At 43.9% G+C, this 19,807-nt stretch overlaps 7 non-coding genes across 7 annotated transcripts; 2 read left to right on the top strand and 5 right to left on the bottom strand.

Moving 5' to 3' along the window:
- Positions 1-4,217: 4,217 nt before the first annotated feature.
- Positions 4,218-4,299, bottom strand: trnal-aag (transfer RNA leucine (anticodon AAG)). The gene has a single exon. It is a non-coding gene; the product is annotated as a tRNA-Leu (tRNA).
- Positions 4,300-4,876: 577 nt separating this feature from the next.
- Positions 4,877-4,948, bottom strand: trnae-uuc (transfer RNA glutamic acid (anticodon UUC)). The gene has a single exon. It is a non-coding gene; the product is annotated as a tRNA-Glu (tRNA).
- A 1,746-nt stretch (positions 4,949-6,694) lies between these two features.
- On the bottom strand, positions 6,695-6,768 carry trnan-guu (transfer RNA asparagine (anticodon GUU)). Its single transcript has one exon. It is a non-coding gene; the product is annotated as a tRNA-Asn (tRNA).
- Positions 6,769-8,008: 1,240 nt separating this feature from the next.
- On the bottom strand, positions 8,009-8,090 carry trnas-uga (transfer RNA serine (anticodon UGA)). Its single transcript has one exon. It is a non-coding gene; the product is annotated as a tRNA-Ser (tRNA).
- A 364-nt stretch (positions 8,091-8,454) lies between these two features.
- trnaq-cug (transfer RNA glutamine (anticodon CUG)) lies at positions 8,455-8,526 on the top strand. Its single transcript has one exon. It is a non-coding gene; the product is annotated as a tRNA-Gln (tRNA).
- A 1,495-nt stretch (positions 8,527-10,021) lies between these two features.
- On the top strand, positions 10,022-10,093 carry trnaq-uug (transfer RNA glutamine (anticodon UUG)). Its single transcript has one exon. It is a non-coding gene; the product is annotated as a tRNA-Gln (tRNA).
- A 7,906-nt stretch (positions 10,094-17,999) lies between these two features.
- Positions 18,000-18,081, bottom strand: trnas-aga (transfer RNA serine (anticodon AGA)). Its single transcript has one exon. It is a non-coding gene; the product is annotated as a tRNA-Ser (tRNA).
- Positions 18,082-19,807: the final 1,726 nt, after the last annotated feature.

Raw genomic sequence — 19,807 nt, 5'->3', positions numbered from 1 at the left:
CGCCCAGCGTCTGGTTGGCAGCCTGGTCGCCCAGCGTCTGGTTGGCAGCCTGGTCGCCCAGCGTCTGGTTGGCAGCCTGGTCGCCCAGCGTCTGGTTGGCAGCCTGGTCGCCCAGCGTCTGGTTGGCAGCCTGGTCGCCCAGCGTCTGGTTGGCAGCCTGGTCGCCCAGCGTCTGGTTGGCAGCCTGGTCGCCCAGCGTCTGGTTGGCAGCCTGGTCGCCCAGCGTCTGGTTGGCAGCCTGGTCGCCCAGCGTCTGGTTGGCAGCCTGGTCGCCCAGCGTCTGGTTGGCAGCCTGGTCGCCCAGCGTCTGGTTGGCAGCCTGGTCGCCCAGCGTCTGGTTGGCAGCCTGGTCGCCCAGCGTCTGGTTGGCAGCCTGGTCGCCCAGCGTCTGGTTGGCAGCCTGGTCGCCCAGCGTCTGGTTGGCAGCCTGGTCGCCCAGCGTCTGGTTGGCAGCCTGGTCGCCCAGCGTCTGGTTGGCAGCCTGGTCGCCCAGCGTCTGGTTGGCAGCCTGGTCGCCCAGCGTCTGGTTGGCAGCCTGGTCGCCCAGCGTCTGGTTGGCAGCCTGGTCGCCCAGCGTCTGGTTGGCAGCCTGGTCGCCCAGCGTCTGGTTGGCAGCCTGGTCGCCCAGCGTCTGGTTGGCAGCCTGGTCGCCCAGCGTCTGGTTGGCAGCCTGGTCGCCCAGCGTCTGGTTGGCAGCCTGGTCGCCCAGCGTCTGGTTGGCAGCCTGGTCGCCCAGCGTCTGGTTGGCAGCCTGGTCGCCCAGCGTCTGGTTGGCAGCCTGGTCGCCCAGCGTCTGGTTGGCAGCCTGGTCGCCCAGCGTCTGGTTGGCAGCCTGGTCGCCCAGCGTCTGGTTGGCAGCCTGGTCGCCCAGCGTCTGGTTGGCAGCCTGGTCGCCCAGCGTCTGGTTGGCAGCCTGGTCGCCCAGCGTCTGGTTGGCAGCCTGGTCGCCCAGCGTCTGGTTGGCAGCCTGGTCGCCCAGCGTCTGGTTGGCAGCCTGGTCGCCCAGCGTCTGGTTGGCAGCCTGGTCGCCCAGCGTCTGGTTGGCAGCCTGGTCGCCCAGCGTCTGGTTGGCAGCCTGGTCGCCCAGCGTCTGGTTGGCAGCCTGGTCGCCCAGCGTCTGGTTGGCAGCCTGGTCGCCCAGCGTCTGGTTGGCAGCCTGGTCGCCCAGCGTCTGGTTGGCAGCCTGGTCGCCCAGCGTCTGGTTGGCAGCCTGGTCGCCCAGCGTCTGGTTGGCAGCCTGGTCGCCCAGCGTCTGGTTGGCAGCCTGGTCGCCCAGCGTCTGGTTGGCAGCCTGGTCGCCCAGCGTCTGGTTGGCAGCCTGGTCGCCCAGCGTCTGGTTGGCAGCCTGGTCGCCCAGCGTCTGGTTGGCAGCCTGGTCGCCCAGCGTCTGGTTGGCAGCCTGGTCGCCCAGCGTCTGGTTGGCAGCCTGGTCGCCCAGCGTCTGGTTGGCAGCCTGGTCGCCCAGCGTCTGGTTGGCAGCCTGGTCGCCCAGCGTCTGGTTGGCAGCCTGGTCGCCCAGCGTCTGGTTGGCAGCCTGGTCGCCCAGCGTCTGGTTGGCAGCCTGGTCGCCCAGCGTCTGGTTGGCAGCCTGGTCGCCCAGCGTCTGGTTGGCAGCCTGGTCGCCCAGCGTCTGGTTGGCAGCCTGGTCGCCCAGCGTCTGGTTGGCAGCCTGGTCGCCCAGCGTCTGGTTGGCAGCCTGGTCGCCCAGCGTCTGGTTGGCAGCCTGGTCGCCCAGCGTCTGGTTGGCAGCCTGGTCGCCCAGCGTCTGGTTGGCAGCCTGGTCGCCCAGCGTCTGGTTGGCAGCCTGGTCGCCCAGCGTCTGGTTGGCAGCCTGGTCGCCCAGCGTCTGGTTGGCAGCCTGGTCGCCCAGCGTCTGGTTGGCAGCCTGGTCGCCCAGCGTCTGGTTGGCAGCCTGGTCGCCCAGCGTCTGGTTGGCAGCCTGGTCGCCCAGCGTCTGGTTGGCAGCCTGGTCGCCCAGCGTCTGGTTGGCAGCCTGGTCGCCCAGCGTCTGGTTGGCAGCCTGGTCGCCCAGCGTCTGGTTGGCAGCCTGGTCGCCCAGCGTCTGGTTGGCAGCCTGGTCGCCCAGCGTCTGGTTGGCAGCCTGGTCGCCCAGCGTCTGGTTGGCAGCCTGGTCGCCCAGCGTCTGGTTGGCAGCCTGGTCGCCCAGCGTCTGGTTGGCAGCCTGGTCGCCCAGCGTCTGGTTGGCAGCCTGGTCGCCCAGCGTCTGGTTGGCAGCCTGGTCGCCCAGCGTCTGGTTGGCAGCCTGGTCGCCCAGCGTCTGGTTGGCAGCCTGGTCGCCCAGCGTCTGGTTGGCAGCCTGGTCGCCCAGCGTCTGGTTGGCAGCGAGCCGTTTGGGTCCGTTCAGGGGCAATTGAACATCTGCAAGTTTTTGAATAGCTGCCTCAGCTTCCACTTCATTGGTTTCCAGTTGTGCTGAAAAATATGAAGAAATCGTTAAGTCCCAACTACCCTTGACAATAATACTGTAAAGAATTTACCATTAAGGCTTCTTCGTTTTTTATTAAAAAGCAAAGCAAGTATTAAGACTTCCCTTTTAAGACTTTATAGCCCCAAAAGACTTCATTGGTAATTAGGCCAGTTAAGTTTGCTTACAACATTAAAGAATCTGAATTGAGATTAAGCTATTACAGCAGTTGTGTTCATGTGCTGCATTCACTTGGTTTGGGAAATTCCATGATCTATACAAAGCTACCTTAGCTATTTGGTTGCTTTTGAGAGCAAATAGCCACAGAATATAAAAAGAGTTTAATCTTAATTTAATTTTCATGTAACTGTTGGACACTTGCAATATTAGACAATACGGTGTGAGTGATGTGGCTATAGGCCGAGGTTGAGTAAGCACCAATTGTTGTATTCATTAAATATATGAATGTCTGATTAATTAAGCCAGCTTTATACCCACATTGTATGGTCAAAATAGTTTAAACATGGGTTGGAATCCCCATTCCAAAAGCCAGACAACTTAACCTTATTTACTACATTGTGCCACAAAGAACCTCAGCTGTAAACACAGTTGCGGCATTTTCCCAATATGGTTTCACAGAACCTCCTCACCTTCTTTAGCAGCTTGGATCAACTTGGACTCCATTGACTGGAGAAGTGCGAAGGCCCTCTTCATGGAGAGATCATTGGGAGACACATCTGTGGCAGCAAATAAATTCAGTTAGTATCCGTAAGAAGCTCTTGAAAGAGTCTGTCACTAACGTTCTTACCTCTAATCATTCTCCTCTGCAGCTCATCATCATGTCTTTCATTTGTGCCGCCAACTGGCAAACTCAAGCCTAAGGACAATGCAACTGTTGTTAATGAAATGTTTCTGCTGTTTGACGCCACATATCATGAACTTGTTCCAGCTAAATTTCTTTTATTGAGTAATTAACCCTACTCTTTATATTTGCTACACTCCGCTACATATTTGAATACAAGCTTCAAACAGAAGAAATGTAACAACCTTTGTTAATCCAAACAGTCAGCGCACAAAAAACAAAGACACAAACAGCTCCCATCTCTCCAGTCACCAAGAGAAACTGGCTCCTGTGCTACATGCCAGGTAAAAACCATCATGCAGGTAGCACAGCTGTTGCTGATCAGCTCTGATTGGCTCTCTCTGCAGAGTCAGTGCTAGTTGAGATTCAGCCCATGAAAAATGGGAATTTGGAAGCAAGGGACATGTACAGACTATATTGTAAAGAGAGAGGGAGTTGTGTTTTTTACAAGAAAGAAAGTCAATGATGTTTGTCTGAACTCTGTTAGACTTTTTTTGTAAATTTGCGTTAACTTACTGGCAACGTGCTGTAACTTCCTGATTACAGTATCATAACTGTACATGTTTTTTTACAGTATAATACCCTTACTGTAACTTAGTTTTACAATAGTAAAAATATCCTTGGTTTTACTGTTTAAAGAACTCCACAGTGGCAAAGCCCCAGGGATTGATTAAATTTGTTGAGAAATATTGTAAGGAGAGGCTGTCTTGGTTGACATACCTCTTTAACATTGCGTGGAGATCTGTGGCAGTGCCTAAGGAGTGGCAGACCAGGGTGGTTGCTCCCCTCTTCAAGAAGAATTGCACCTGCCCATTACAGGAGTATCACTATGCTCAGGCTCCTTGGTAAACTCTACTCCAAGGTGCTGGAAAGTCAAGTCTAGCCAATCCTCAGCAAGGAGTGTACCAATGTATGTAATATTTCAGGAGTTGGCAGTGGTGGGATTTGAACCCACGCCTCCAGAGAGACTGGAGCCTTAATCCAGCGCCTTAGACCGCTCGGCCACACTACCTGCAAATACCACTTCCCCAAATCGTGACAAACACAAGGACGTAACTAACGGTATGCTTGTCAATGTTATTGGAACAAAACGTTTGCAAGGGAAAAGCCAATACTTACATACTGAAAAATGTTATCACTCTTTGTCACTTTTCTCTGGCATTGTTGATTTTAGAATATTGTAACTAATAAGTAGGTTTAGGTCTGTGTGAATATGGGCTGAGCATTTACCTGGGCTGAATTTGTGAACTTCTTCTTTTGCATATTCACTGTAAAGAGCCATTACTCCTCCAACTGCCAACTATTGTTCCAGAGACAATAGGATATACAGTTTTAGATTGCAAGGTAACTGTCCAAGACCAAAGACTTCACTGAAATACCTCAAGGGATCAAAACAGTTTGTCAAAATGGGAAAGGTCAGGTTTTTTGATTAGAAATTCGAGCACAGTTGTTTATGTACCATTCAAAAACAAAAGTACAATCATGAAACACATATAACTTAGATTACCTAACTACAGCTCTGAGTCAATACAGGCCAATGTCAGAGATCGTACAGATCTTTCTTCAGACCTTCACCGGCTAAATACCAATTCCCATACTGGGAGTTGAACCCGGGACACCTGGGTGAAAACCAGGTATCCTAACCGCTAGACCATATGGGACAGACCACATATTAATAACAGGGATTTCATGAATCAATTCATAGTCTGGCTGGAAACAGGCCTTCTCTTGAACATGAAGAAGCTTCTTAAGTAAGTTTTATCTTGAAGCTTTTGAGTGTCCTTTAGGTTTTTATCTGCTTTAACTATTACCGGACAGCGGGGGCACGGAGCAGAGCAGAGCGGCCGTTAGGGAGGAATCCTCCTCCGGGTTCAGCTCCATTTTGAAGTGGCGGTAAAAAACTTAACGTTGTAACTTTATGACGAATAGAAATGTTGACAGGTTGATTTCTGTTAATAACAAACACAACTATAGTCAATAGAAAAAGAAAATATATATATGAAAAGCCGTCTTGGTTCATCTTTCCACTGTTCCTACAATCACCACTCTGGTCTGGTTGGAAACTAAAGGATCTAAACTAAAAGGATGTTCCTCTTTAACTAAAAGGTCTATCTCTGTAGGGATCCATCCCATAATGTTGTCACACACTTAGAATAATAATCTGAGTCTGTCAGCAGCAACAACACAACCTTTAGTGGATGCTGACTTTACCTTTAAATTAGGAGTTTAAACAGAGACACAACAGGAAGAATAAATCCATCAAATCAAGTCCCCAATAATCAGCATGTGGCCTTGTTTTATTTCAGGTAGTCAGCATTTATTGTGACAGAGACTGGGACTCCAGGTTAATAAGATTCTCACGCAAGTATCAAGATATGAATTCAGTTGTGATTTTGTGAGAATTCCGTGAATATTGCCATTCAATTAGATTCATTTTGGTATTGATGATGCAAAAATAATAACTAACTCCAGTGAAATTATTTAAAATTTATTGAGGACTAGATTAGGACTGGATTTAAAGCTGATTCTGGTTTCCAATTTGGTCCCAGGTGTGTCTGTTAAAACACAGACGGATACAACTTCTCTCTGTTGATGCTTTATTACAATCAAGCATCAGGATAAACATGGGGGGGGGGGGGGGGGTAGCTCTGCTATGGCTGTGTGTGTGGTAATAAAATAAATAAATAACAAGGAATCATATATGCTAGTAAATAATAACAATGAACCCACTATTAATTACATTATCTTAATGAGCAAGGACATTTAACAATCGCCATTATATCGAATCAACAGCCAGGTGTAACCTAGGTAACAGTAGAAGAACGTAAACAAGCTAACTTTTAAATGTACCAGAACTACAGACCAACACAACAACAGGCTTACATGAACTGACAACATCAGTTATATGACTTACAGTTCTCAAAGACGCACATGATCTCAGCTGATTATCCTCCAGACAGCTAGTCTCTTTTTCTTTACTCTCACTTTTGTCTCCGTGTGCCGTGCGCGCCTGCTCATGGTGTGAGGTGCGTGTCCGCGCTATTCTCCGACATGGACTCACAATTACACCTGATAGACGACCTTTAGTACAAAACTAAAGTAACAAGCCAATTTTGTAAAATGTAGGGAGTAGAAAGTACCGATATTCGAGTAGAAGTAAAAAGTCGCCCAAAAAATAAATAGTAAAGTAAAAATACCAGAAAATTCAACTGGAGTACAGTAATGAAGTATTTGTGTTTTGTTACTTCACATCTCTGATGACCGTAAAGATTAATATGTACATGGTTTGCAGAACTGTACCTTCTAATAGAGGTAAGGCCACTTGGGTTATCTTTGGGCTGCTCTATGGTCTTCTGCAAAATGATAAATCCCAGAGTTGGCTCACTCCGGATTATTTAAGCAACAAACGTCCCTGGGTGGACTTGAACCACCATCCTTTCGGTTAACAGCCGACTGCGCTGACCTATTGCGCCACAGAGACTGCGCAACCTTGATGTTTTATGAATGGGAGTTCGATCTTTAAGCCATAAACATTTGCTTTATGGCTTTTTGAGGTTGAGCTGCACATGTATGCTTATCAGGCTATTTTCCTGTTACTTAGAAATTGGGGAAGCTGACTCATGTGGAAATGTAGAAGCTGGACGTGCATTGCATTTTTCTTACATGTCAATTGGATTCTGACTTTGAATTCAAATATTTGGCATCCAAGAAAATTCTGGAACTGATGATGCATCAGTCATTTTGCTGGTGGTTTCTTGGTCACAGCAACCAGCTTGATCATTGACATACAGTTGCACGCCACCTATCACTAAACTGTTGGGTGGGGCCTTATGTATTTGCTTGTATTACATAAAGTGACCTGCATACCAATGACTGCAAAGATTAATATGTACATGGTTTGCAGAACTGTACCTTCTGATATAAGGCCGCTTGGGTTATCTTTGCGCTCATAGATCCTAGAGTTGGATTACTCCAGTTTATTCAAGCAACAATCGTCTTTGGGTGGACTTGAACCACCATCCTTTCACTTAACAGCCGACTGCGCTGATCTATTGCGCCACAGAGACTGCGCCTGGCTGATGTTTTATGAGCGCCAGCTTGATCTTTAAGCCACGAGCATTTAATTTATGGCTTTTTGAGGTTGAGCTGCACATGTATGCTTATCAGGCTATTTTCCTGTTACTCAGAAATTGGAGAAGCTGCCTCTATGGTCTTCTGCAGAAGGATAAATCCCAGAGTTGGCTCACTCCAGGGAGCTCGATCTTTAAGCCACAAGCATTTGCTTTATGTGAGCTTTGCTAACTGTGAGAAACTGTCACAAACGCAGATGCGAGGTGATGCAGCGGCGTCTAGAAGCTGAGGAGACAGGCTTAATTGCGGGTGGTGGAACGTGTCTATGTCTGTGGATCCTCATGGAGGCAGCTTAATTGATTGTTATGTTCCCTTATTTGTGCGATATAACAGAGATCTAATGTTTTATCAAACCGGGTTGGGAGAGTAACCTTTCTGGTTACTTCCCGAAAAATAAAGCAAGTAACGTCACTCAAAGAATGTTACTGGCTGGGAACCAAAGCCATATCAACTGCAACACATCTGGGCATTGAGAATGAAAATAAATGCTCAGTGGCTTCCAGTAACTATTTGATATTATAGTATTGTCCATGAAGGCACATCTGCCGTTTGTCATAATGAGATGTGTGACCACAATAAAGAGCCCCTCTCGTTGTTGGCAGGATTCAAACCTGCGAGGGGAGACCCCAATGGATTTCAAGTCCATCGCCTTAACCACTCGGCCACAACAACCTGAAAAGCAGTGTAATACTGATTTGCACTAATATTTACACTGACTCACGAAAAAAACACGAGTAAAATTAAAAAACACTGCATAAACTTTGCTACCGTGTGTTTATTTAAATATGGGTACACTTTACATGTAGGTGTATACTTTACTGCAAATTAAACTGAGATGTCAGGGTTTCAATCTCCACCTGTGAAAAATGCTGCTTCTTAGCCGGATTACGTCTGGCCATGTCGTAAATAGTAGGGGCGAGGACTCAAAACCGAGAATATATTGGGGCGTGATATTTTAATTGTTGTGATTGTTGTGTGCCTTTAATATCACACATGTAGATATAATGAAAGAAACTGCCTAGCAAACTCTTTTGAAGGTTCCATGGTGTAATGGTTAGCACTCTGGACTCTGAATCCAGCGATCTGAGTTCAAATCTCGGTGGAACCTGTTTTTAAGCCACAGCATAGGTGAAAACATTCAACCTTTCAACTTTCCACATCTAGTTTAAAGTAAGCTTATGTTGGTGGGGGCATGTTGAGGAGTCACCTGGTTGTTAATGTAATCAGAAGGAGCTCCAAACTTGACAGTATTGACTGGAAGTGATAGGCTTTGAGTTGCATGGGGGAAACAAACTTTGCATTCAGTCTCATAATCACCATAAAAATAAGCTATCATTGAAATTTGAACTTGTGTTGCTGCAGTCAGAGTATACAGTGTTCATCCTGAATGGGCCAGTATAGAGCATCAGAATTGCTTGTTGAATGGTCTATTAGCTTTGGAACCCCCCTTTCCCCACAGCTTTCAATTGTCAGATATGGATGGGGGAGTGGGCACTGTGTCAAACCCTTTCTGTGTAAAAAACTAAAGAAGTCTCTTGGATGAGAGACAAAACTTCTGCGGAGGACCTTTTACCAAGTCCAATGTCCCTTGGCCTAGTTGTGCACTTTTGGGGTAATAGCATGGATCAAGAACCAAAACGGACACATCTGGACTCAATGTGGGCATTGTACGGCAATATCTGACACATTTAGACCATGAAGACAGTTACCAGTTTATTTCCCATCTGGCAGGTATATCTGTGGACTCAGTTGGACATTTTGAAGATAATTGCACAATGTTGACCCAATTGTCAGTCTATTTCCCATCTGGCAGGGACATTTCTGGATTCAGGTGGACATTGTGGACAGAGACATTGGTGGATCTTGATTCCCACCATAGGATTTGGCCTGTATTGCACATTCCCTTCACATCACGCGCAATGCCATGCCATTGTCAAGCACATTGCCACAATGGTGACTTTCTTCCATGTCTCCATGAACGCCCATATATTTGGACTGACAGTTGAGAAACCTTCCCTTGTTAACTATGACATGGATGACTGAGAACCTACAATAGAGTGACATGTTTAATTCACTATCTTATAATTTTTTAAACAGGTCCTACTGAACATCTGTTGGATCAGTCAGGATGGCCGAGCGGTCCAAGGCGCTGCGTTCAGGTTGCAGTCCCCACTGGAGGCGTGGGTTAAAATCCCACTTCTGACAACCAGTGTTTTCATCTGGAACTAATGTCTGACACATGATATCGTGATTAAAGAATTTATCAGTTCTTTGTATGTAAGAGGACATGAATGTGCCCAAGAAACGCAATTGCAAGTGCAGCGTTTTGTGAGCATCTTTATTGTCAACACATGTAAAGTTACCATGTGTTTGTACACAGTAGACATATCTACTGCTGTATTCACTGTCTGTGGCCAGTCCTTCAAAACCTGTTCTTGACTTGCCTTTTCCCACATCCTCTGAACGCTTAGCTAACTAAATGACTTAAGTTGGCAAGCAATTGTTGCTTTTTCATCTTCATTGTGACTGTTGTGTGCCTTCAATAGCATACATGTGGATATTATGAAAGAAACTTCCAGGCAAACCCTTGCAACACTTTTAAGGGTTCCATGGTGTAATGGTTAGCACTCTGGACTTTGACTCCAGCGATCTGAGTTCAAATCTCAGTGGAACCTGATTTTAAGTTGCATGTATGCATTGGCTTAAGTTAAGTGTAGTATTTTGTTTGTGTTGTAGTATCTTGTTTGTTTTGTAGTGTCTATAGAGATTTGTGGTGTAGTATGGAACCATTGTCCTGTCTTTTATGTATTATGAAACTTATTGCCGCCTGTCTTGGCAGGACTCCCTGGAAGAAAAGTTACTGTAGCTCAATGGGATTGTTCCTGGTTAAATAAAGGTTAAATAAAAATAAAATGAATCTGTAATAAGTCCAAACATTCTTCTCTTCATTACCGACATACTGGAAGTCGGCCATGTTTAATTGGATGCTCTCCAGTTATTGTTGTTTATTATTATTATTATTATTATTATTATTATATTATTATATTTTCCTACTTTGGGGACTTTTCCTTTCATATTCTTTGTCTGACATTTTCTATTCCCTGTTTGTATTTTCTGTTACTGCATGTGGTTTTAAATCTGTTGGAGTTTCTTCAGACTAAAGCAAAGACACTGATGATGTCATCCAAAAGAAACATAAAGGATAGCAACCTGTTTCCAGAGGACACTAAAGAATGACGGAGCAGCAGGAAACAGAGCAGCTCAAATAGCAAACAGCTGATTTATTCATCTGACTCGTAGAATAACGCCAATGATTGACTTGTTTTAAATGTCTGGGAATGTGGAACAGCTCCATGCGAACTACCTGAAATAAAACAAGGCCACATGCTGATTATTGGGGACTTGATTTGATGGATTTATTCTTCCTGTTGTGTCTCTGTTTAAACCCCTAATTTAAAGGTAAAGTCAGCGTCCACTAAAGGTTATGTTGTTGCTGCTGACAGACTCAGATCATTATTCTAAGTGTGTGACAACATTATGGGATGGATCCCTACAGAGATAGACCTGTTAGTTCAAGAGGAACATCCTTTTAGTTTAGATCCTTTAGTTTCCAACCAGACCAAAGTGGTGATTGTAGGAACAGTGGAAAGATGAACCAAGACGGCTTTTCATATATATATTTTCCTTTTCTATTGACTATAGTTGTTTGTTATTAACAGAAATCAACCTGTCAACAAGAAGCTTCTTTGTTCACAAACAAGAGAAGGCCAGACTATGAATTGATTCATGAAATCCCTGTTGTCGTTATGTAATCAATCCCATGGTCTAGCGGTTAGGATTCCTGGTTTTCACCCAGGTGGCCCGGGTTCAACTCCCGGTTTGGGAATCGATGAAGGTCTCAAGCAAGATAAGTAATATCAGTGTTATTGGTCTTGTATTAAATCATAGATGTAGTTACGGACAAACTACCTGTCATTAATAGAGGAAAAAAGGAACAACCCCAGGTTTATCTTCAGCACTGTAACCAGGCTGACAACTCTGTTGAGTCAAGTATTCCCAGAGCTCTTAGAAGTAACAACTTTATGAGCTTCTTCAATGATAAAATTATAACCATTAAAAGCAAAATCCATCAAGACCTGCCTTTAACTGGCATTGACTTATCTCTAAACTCAGGAACCTTAGAAAGAGCTGGAAAACCAGATATATTTTTAGACTGCTTTTTTTCACTTGATCTTTATCAATTTAATTCTATTCTTTCTTTCTAAACCATCAACCTGCCTCTTAGACCCCATCCCGACTAGATCAGGTCTTTCTCAGTTGGTACATGTTAACGATGAATCCTCCATGCACGCCAAAGTAAGTCATGGAGTTCCACAAGGATCTGTGCTCGGTCCAATCCTGTTCACTTTATATATGCTTCCTTTAGGCAATATTATTAGAAAACACACCATAGACTTTCATTGTTATGTAGGCGATACTCAATTGTATCAATCGATCAAGCCGGATGAAACTAATCAGTTAGCTAAACTTCAAATGTGCCTTCAGGACATTAAAACCTGGATGACCTGTAATTTTCTAATGTTAAATTCAGATTAAACTGAAGTTATTGTTCTGGGCCCGAAGCACCTCCGTGACGCATTATCCAAAAAGATAGATACCCTGGATGGCATCACCCTGGCCTCCAGCATCACTGTGAGGAATCTTGGAGTTATCTTTGATCAGGACATGTTGTTTAATTGTCACATAAAGCAAATTTGCAATAGTGCAAAAGAATAGGAGAATTAAAGGTGTACTCTTAAACATCTGATCTCTCTCTTCTAAAGGTGTAATAGTATATGAATTAATATCAGATTCTAATATTGATTTATTTTGTCTTACTGAAACCTGGCTATTGAAGTCCCGTCCATGCAACCAATGGATATGATCAAAACCTGTATACAGCCCAACCACTTACCAATCACATCACTGGAAAGTCAGCATTACTACAGGGTTCTGACAGGGTAGTGGATGTCGATTTTTTAAAATGGACAGTAAAGTGCCAGAACATGACTTGCCACTTTTCATGGGCTGTCAACAACTTTTCCAGCAGTTATCATCTCACCATGGAAATCAGGTTGAGGGTCAGAATCTCTTGATTCATCACCCTTTTAGAGAGTCTAACATTGTGTCACCAGCAAAACAGAGTTAGCAGAGGATGGTTTCGATCCATTGACCTCTGGGTTACGGGCCCAGCACACGTCAACTCCGCCACTCTGCTGAAAAACACCTCAGATGAGACTCGGACCCACAATCCCTGGCTTAGGAGGCCAGTGCCTTATCCATTAGGCCACTGGGGGTTTACACCACTCAAACTCAAAAGTTCTGGAGAAATACATATACAGTTCTGGAGACATAATGAAACAGTAACCTTGACTTTTGACCTACAAAATTGAAATCAGTTCATCTGCAACTCCAATTGGTTATGTATGCCATATTTAAAGTGCTTCCTCTAGGCGTTCAGAAATATTGCATTCACAAGAATCGGATGGACAGACATGAGGGCAGAGTCACCTTGACATTGAACCTTTGACTTCCAAAATCTCATCAAATCTCATGTTTTTGCAAAATTTGAAGAAATTCTCTTCAGGGGTCCTGTGTTATCACATTCAAAAGAATGGGATGTGCATACGTATGTAGAGATGGTAGGACGAACCAAAAACATAATATTTCTAGCATCAGCTGGCGCCGAGACATAACAAGAGACAAAAAATGAGGTGGGGGAGATAGAGTTAAACCCTGACAGAAGAGAGACCCTCAGACAAAAGATGTGAAATAGTGCAAAGTGTGACCAGAAGAACTAGAAAAAAATCTAGAACTATAAAGGACAAACCTTTATTAAAGAAATCTTTATTGTGCTCACATGGGCCCTCATTTATGAAACGTGCGTACAACCTAAAACAGGCGTAGGACGGGCGTACGCCGATTCCTACGCAAAGGTCGCAAATTTATCAATTTGAACGTGAGCTTAGGCCGCAAAAAAATCTCATGTCTGGTCTGACCTCGTGTACGGTAGTTTACGCAAACATCGTCATCACATTTAAGAGTAAACTTAAAAATCTCCTCTTTGATTTATTTTATTGTTAGGGAGTCGCAGCGTTTGCCTAGACCGGCGGGGGAGGGTGTATATTTGCAGACATGGCACCCCTTCTTTTCTCTGCTTCTCTTCATAGTCGTCAGATTCATTTACCATATAATCAATAATGTAATAAAACTAGAGGAAGGCAGTGCAGTACAGCCCCGATCCTGAAGGGGAGAGTTCTAGCCCGACCAGGCTCCTCTCTTTACCCTGGCTCTCTTAGTTACACTGTGATAGTTTTAGACTGCTGGGGGTCTTCCTTTGACACACTGAGCTCCTCTCTCCTTTATCGTTCCATTTGTGTGCATCCATGTCCCAGAAGTACTTGTTACCAACCTAGCTCTGGCGTGTCATTCCCCGGAGTCTTTTGTTCTTTTTCCCCCAGCATGTTTCCTTGGATCAAGGAGGCTCCAAAATAATGCCTCCAGCTGTTGCCGTGGTCCTGCTACACATCATGCGATGGCATGTTACATCCTGCTACACTCTGCAGTGCCTTGTGATACCGTGCAGTGCCCTGCTATGCCATAAACTACTACAAACTACTATTTCTAGTCACTGTTCCATTGTCTTTTACTGTGACTGTTATTGCCAGTCTTCATTTCAAACCCAAACGGCCATCTATCAGAGGTTTCTTCCTAAAAGGGATTTGCCCAGAGAGCAGTGTCCAGCACTGCCCCAAATGGGAGCTATACGAAGGAGACAGGGTAATACTTCTCGCTTTCAGAAGGTATGGTGTTATGTTTGGCAATGGTACTCAATACAGGAAACATGACAATGCATAACATTTTTTTATATTCTTCAAGTTTGTCTTTTTGTCGTTGATGGCCACAAGTGAACAATTCCTTTCTGCCTTTGACCAACATATTTCGGCTTGTTTTTCCAGCCCCTGAGCACGCACAGCAGAGCAGAGTGGCGCAGCAGAAGCGTGCTGGGCCCATAACCCAGAGGTCGATGGATCCTCTGCTAGTTTCTATGCTTTGTATCAGCAGTAAGTATATTTCGAGTCTGTTGATGTTTAACAAAGCATCTGTTGCTGCAAGTGTCTGAAGTGAAATGTCTCTACCTGCTGAAGAGTTAACTTAATTACATGTCAAGTTTATTTCATCCATAAAAATAGAAACTACAGTGCTCATACCTGCTGTAACACCCATTAAAACTGGAGCATAAAACAATAAATACATTACACTACAGTTAATAAATACTGTAAATAGAAACATATACGTTTAAAGTGCTTGTTGTGCTGTCTACCAGTCAGATTACCACAGGAGGTAATATCTTCTGCAGCTCTTTTAAAGACTCTACCATAATACCTGCTGGAGATGCCAGGTCCTCATACATGTAAAGCATACGCTCTACCACTGAGCTACATCTCCTGAAGATTTTGGGATGACTCCCACAAGGATATTGAAATATCGCTGAATAAAAGAAGAAACCGTGGTAAACCATGTAATGTTAACGCTCTGGGCCCTGAGGCCATTTTTACAGTTTAATTTCCATCTGGATTTATTTTATAAAAAAGCTTGTAAAACATCAACCCTGTTGTCTACAGTCAAGATATGAACATCATTTTTTTTTAGGACAAACTGGGTTATTGGAATATTTGGGTTGCAGTGAGGTCACTTGCATGTTAAAAATGGTTGTAGGGCCTTAAAGATAAATAAATAAATAAATGAATCTTCCAGATATGTATTGATGTCACAGACATATAAGTAAAACCTAAGCCATTTTCCATTCTAAAACACTTCTCATATGTCTTGGGAGTCACACTGTGAAGAAAAAATCATCATAACTTATACAGTTGACAAAATACATGCATTTTTTCCAAAAAAGTCAAGACGTTTTGCTCTCATGACATTTACTTATGCCAATAATAACATAATAATGTCATATTTATTGATATTACACCCACAGCAATGTTATACAAGCAAATATGTGTCTAAATATTGCATTATTTTGCCTTGTCTATAGGCCTTTTTGTCCCCTCTGGCCTTCCATACAAGAGGGGTGCTTTTATCTCCCATATATGGGCATGTACTTCCTGAAAAATACACAGGACAGACAGAGAGACGTAAGAGCGATAAGCGTCAGAAAATGAGCCAAAACGCGATGAATTATGGATATAAAGTGGATCAATCTTGGATATAACAGTATGGATTTAAAGCCCAAAGAGGCTGAAGTTCCAGGCTGGATAGAAAACCCCCTGTAGAGGCTAGAAAGACCCGGTGTTCCGGTTTAACGAGAGTCCATGTTAACTGGCGACCGTCAGCCAAAAACGTCTGTTGTTGCCGTAGTGACGACAGCTGTTGAAAACGGGAAGAGAATACGTAGCTGTCCGCGTGAATGCCTTTTTGTTAAGTTGTCATTAAAATGTTCAACATAACGACGTGTTCATTACTTCTCTGAATTCTCTTTGGAATCTAGTCTGAGGAAACTTGTCCGTCGCGTTAGGAACGTGGTTTGCTGTTAGGGACAACAAACACAGCGTTGCTCTTCCTGTTAATGTCAAGAATACGATTTATTAAATACACCTATTCGTCTTCAGAGCCTGTTTAAGTAAACACGTGTCACGTAGAAAAGTATTTAGCGCTTTTAAAAGTGGAAAAAAATGAATGTACTAATTTGGATTCGAACTCGTAGCTGCCTATGTGAGAAAATATATAAGATTCAGCGGCCTAACGCAGTGCGCCATAGCTTCGCAACAGAAAGTGTGGGGCATGGTTTTATATCAACTGAAACGTCACACAGCGTCTCTTAAAATGAAGAGGCAGCCAGATCAACTGGTGACCACACCACACTGCGTGCAAATAACTCACAAGTTGCTCTTGCTCAGAAATTGTCTTTACTTTGTTTGATTCCCACAAAAATACACGCCTTGTATGTTTGTCAATTGTAAGCACGTTCAAATCCACCTGAAACTCAAATGTCCATCTCTGACAAAACTAAGTCTCAGCTATCTCATACATCATATCTTTAAAACAGGAGGCAGTCAGATCCAGTTGTGACCACTGTAGCCTTAAGCTACTAACATTAATATAAATTATATAGGCTATTTGTGTTAGTAGCTTCAACTTTGAGGTTATAGGCTACTTAACACCTCCTTTGGTCACCACTCCTTCCAGTTCTCAGCTGCAGATGACTGAAATGAACTACAAAAAAACCTTTGAAATTCATAACCCTTATCCCACTTACTGACTTTAAAGTACGGCTGCCTGCGCACCTGTCTGATGACTGTACGTGCTTACTGTTCTGCATCTGCACTGTACTATTCATTCAGCACACGTGTATGTGAAATCATGTTATTTATTATTTGTTTTGTCAGAGATGGACATTTGAGTTTCAGGTGGATTTAAACGTGCTTACAATTGACAAACATACAGGGCGTGTATTTTGTGGGAATTAAACAAAATAAAGACAATTTCTGAGCAAGAACAATTTGTCAGTTATTTGCACGCAGTGTGGTGTGGTCACCAGTTGATCTGGCTGCCTCTTCATTTTAAGAGACGCTGTGTGACATTTGAGTTGATATCAAGTCATGCCCGGTATCTTTTGATGCGATGCTATGGCGCGCTACGTTAGGCCCCTAAAACTTATATGTTTTCTCACATAGGCAGCTACGAGTTCGAATCCAAGTTATTACTCATTATTCATTTTTTTTCTACTTTTAAAAGCGCTAAATACTTTTCTACGTGACACGTGTTTACTTAAACAGGCTCTGAAGACGAATAGGTGTATTTAATAAAACGTATTCTTGACATTAACAGGAAGAGCAACGCTGTGTTTGTTGTCCCTAACAGCAAACCACGGTCCTAACGCGACGGACAAGTTTCCTCAGACTAGATTCCAAAGAGAATTCAGAGAAGTAATGAACACGTCGTTATGTTGAACATTTTAATGACAACTTAACAAAAAGGCATTCACGCGGACAGCTACGTATTCTCTTCCTGTTTTCAACAGCTGTCGTCACTACGGCAACAACAGACGCTTTTGGCTGACGGTCGCCAGTTAACATGGACTCTCGTTAAACCGGAACACCGGAAAAGACCTCCGTAAAGCCGAAAGCGTCTGGATTCAAACGAAACTGAAAGTGAGTAAATTGCTTGGATGGTTCAAAAGTTATTAAACTATGAATCAGAGGTACTTTTTTACTCGTGGGCGAGTGTCTCGGGCTCAGAGGGTTAATGTGAATATGGCTTCAAAACCTGTTAATGCAACGGCAGTGGCTGGAAATCAAACCTGGGCAAAATGCTTGCACTGCCATGATATAGTTCATAGTCAAAAAGTAACATATCTGTTGCCTTTCTGCTGGACAATACAACGTTTACTGCAAATCTTGTAGAAAAACATTGCTGGAGGCTGGTGGCTTCCAGTAGTTATGAGATAACACAATATTATTCATGAAGGTTCATCTGCAATTTGGTATAATGTCATATGTTGTTGGTTTTCTACCGCTCTTAAGGAATGCCTTTCATTGTTGGCAGGATTCGAACCTGCGCGGGGAGACCCCAATGGATTTCTAGTCCATCGCCTTAACCACTCGGCCACGACAACCTGAAACCCAGCCCTATACCTGTTTGCATGAATGTTCATAAAGATTTCAATTGGTTAGTAATACCAGACATGGACAAAGTGCAAATCATAGTCTGTGGATAGTTGTGGATGAAGTTTGATTGATTAATATGCTCCCTTATTTGTACAAGAGCTATTTTGTAACAGAGATCTAATGTTTTATCAAATCCGGTTGGGCAAATAACCTTTCTGCTTACTTCCTACTTGTCTCTGCATTTGTTCAGAGCTATGTCTGATGATGAACTCACTACCAGGACAACCCCAAAGAGAAGCACTTATGAACACAATAATCGTCAGTGTCTCCATTTGAGGTGATCTGAATGTGATTACAATGACATCCATCTTCAATTAGTCTGTAGCATTGTCATGTTCAACTGCCCCAACAAGTAGCACTTACTTAATTCAACAGTCAAGTCAATGCTAAAGTTAGGGTAATATGAATGACTTAGAAAACATTTCAACATTGTTTAACCAGTAACAAGGGGGAATATCCTTTTAAACATTTCTATAGGGAGGTCAGCAAAACTACCCGTCGGTCTGTACAGACTACAACTCAACCCTTTTTCAAACCTAAGCTGGGTGAGTAACGTTTCCAGATGTCTTTGTGTAGGTGTTGCAGAAATGCTGGAGTAGTGTGGATACGTAGCCTAAATATAACAACAGATATGCGTTGTTATAGGAAAACAGTATTAAATTGAATATAGTCCAAGAAAGACAAAACCTTTACATCAGCATTGAGCATGTTCCTGCTGTCAAAGAGAGCTCTACCGTGACGGTAGGATCACCTACCTCAGGATCCAGGAATCCACAAAAACACAAATGAGGCTAAAGAGTTATGTAAACATTTGAATTAAAACATGTATGTGCATTAGTAAAGACAATGAAACCTGTACTCTTTTTCTATCTATGTTGTTTCTTCTTGCTGACATAGTGCCAAATGTTGTCCGGCTCACTGATGACTCGACTGAACCATTTAATTGTCTCACTCAGTGTTCAAAATTAAAATAAAAAACAAACATGTTTTCTGCCCGGATTCCAATCCGGGACCAGTTTCAGCCGCTGTCGGGGAGCTGATTTAAAGGAAATGGTACTCTTTAAAAGTGTTGGGGTTCTAGCGTTAAACTAATGAGGAAGAATCTGACAAATCAACCAAAAACAAGTCCAGGAACTTACTCTTTCAAATGTTACAACTGTATCAGTTAAGTCCTGACCATTCCCTGACCAGGAATTGAAACCGGGCCGTGGTGGTGAGAGCGCCGAATCCTAGCCACTAGACCATCAGGGAATCACATCAATCCAATTCATCTTTGTAGATGTGAGTTTCCCTGTGCAAATGTGAAAAGTGACTTGTAAAAAAAAAAAGCTTTACAAATTTTGGGAAAAACCCACGAAGATTTAAGAAGGAAAATCAGAGGGAGAAGACAAGGACAGATCGGTGGCAGAAGACGGGGACAGATCAGAGGGAGAAGATGGCGACAGATCAGAGGGAAAAGACGGGGACAGATCAGAGGGAAAAGACGGGGACATATCAGAGGGAGAAGACAGGGACAGATCCGTGGGAGAAGACGGGGACATATCAGAGGGAAAAGACGGGGACATATCAGAGGGAGAAGGTGGGGACATATCAAAGGGAGAAGACGGGGACATATCAGAGGGAAAAGACGGGGACAGATCAGAGGGAGAATACGGGGACAGACCAAAGGACCAA

This window comes from Etheostoma spectabile, unplaced genomic scaffold, assembly GCF_008692095.1.
Source record: "Etheostoma spectabile isolate EspeVRDwgs_2016 unplaced genomic scaffold, UIUC_Espe_1.0 scaffold00018341, whole genome shotgun sequence".
In the NCBI taxonomy this organism is placed as follows: domain Eukaryota; kingdom Metazoa; phylum Chordata; class Actinopteri; order Perciformes; family Percidae; genus Etheostoma; species Etheostoma spectabile.
This window is presented reverse-complemented; position numbering and strand designations above follow the sequence as displayed.